Genomic DNA, 1,604 nt, shown 5'->3' with positions numbered 1-1,604 from the left:
GGTGTCTCCAAGTTATGCTACACTGGGGTCAGGGACCCACTTGAGGAGGCAATCTGTCTGTTCTCAGATCTCAAACACCATGCTGGGAGAATCACTGTTCTCTTCAGAGCTGTCAGACAGGGATGTTTAAGTCTGCAGAAGTTTCTGCTGCCTTTTGTTCAGCTATGCCCTGCTCCCAGAAGTGGAGTCTACAGAGGCAGGAGGGCCTAGTTGAGCTGCAGTGGGCTCCACCAAATTCAAGCTTCCCTGCCACTTTGTTTACCTACTCAAGCCTCAGCAATGGTGAACACCTCTGCCCCAGCCAGGCTTGCTGCCTTGCAGTTTGATCTCGGACTAGCAGTGATCAAGGCTCTGTGGGGGTGGGACCCGCTGAGCCAGGCACGGGATATAATCTCCTGGTGTGTCTTTTGCTAAAATCACTGGAAAAGCGAAGTGTTTAGGTGAGAGTGTCCCGATTTTCCTCATACAGTCTGTCACGTCTCCCCTTGGCTAGGAAAGGGAAATACCCCGACCCCTTGTGCTTCCCGAGTGAGGCGATGCCCAGCCCTGCTTCCAGTCGCCCTCCATGGGCTGCACCCACTTTCTGACCAGTCCCAATGAGATGAACCAGGTACCTCATTTGAAAATGCAGAAATCACCCTTCTTCTGTGTCAATCACGCTGGGAGCTGCAGACCAGAGCTGTTCTTTTTCTGCCATCTTGGAATGGACCTCGATAATTCTTTAAGATGGAAATATTCCTGAGAATCATTGCTCTTCTTTCCCCAGCACTGTATGAAAGAGTTTTTCATCTTTTTTTTCAAGTTAGAAAAAATAAGGATGAAATAACTGGTTTTGTAGAGAGTCATTCTAAAATTGGTAGAAATCAAGAGGCGAAGGAGAGGAGTAGGGACAAGAAAGGTCTAACAATATAGAGTGCAAAATTTCCTCCACTCAACTATCTTTGCCTTAGAGTTCTGGCCAGGTCTTTTGGTTGTCAACAGAAATTTGGGTAGTGTCTTCCCAAAGGACTGTTCTGATATTTAATTTACCCAAAAATACTTTCATATGTGTAACCCATTTTTGATGAGCAGTGAATAAAAGATTTCCTTCAAGGCAGCTCTTCAATTGTCCAGATCACTTCGACAGGCAGGCCAAAGTCACCCTTATTTTTCCTTTTAGAAATGCCATAAACAAATTCTTTAACATATGCAAATAAGTTATTTAAAATAATATCCTTCAGCATTCATTTCCCTGTGCATGCTGATAGTGCTCCACCCAAATATGCTCTATACACACTGTATGATACAATTTCCAGCAACTCTGAGCTTTATAGACATTTATAATTGAATTTTAAAATGACGCATTTTTTTTTACACTAGAATAACGTTTACTTTGGCTCAGTTTGATCTTACTCTCAAATCTTAAGCTCCTAACCATGTACCTTTCTGAAGCCATCACTAGTTTCTAAAAATGTCTTTTATGTTAAAGAAATGATAAAATAGGTTTGTTTTTTTTAAATTTCCCTAAAACTAAAGCTCTATCTTATGTCTCCTTATAACTTTACATGGCAGCTTTTATCATGCATTGCACATAGTAGGTTTTAAATATATTTGTTGATTTGTGG

The sequence above is a fragment of the Rhinopithecus roxellana genome, chromosome 4 (genome assembly GCF_007565055.1).
Source record: "Rhinopithecus roxellana isolate Shanxi Qingling chromosome 4, ASM756505v1, whole genome shotgun sequence".
NCBI classification, from domain to species: domain Eukaryota; kingdom Metazoa; phylum Chordata; class Mammalia; order Primates; family Cercopithecidae; genus Rhinopithecus; species Rhinopithecus roxellana.
This window is presented reverse-complemented; position numbering follows the sequence as displayed.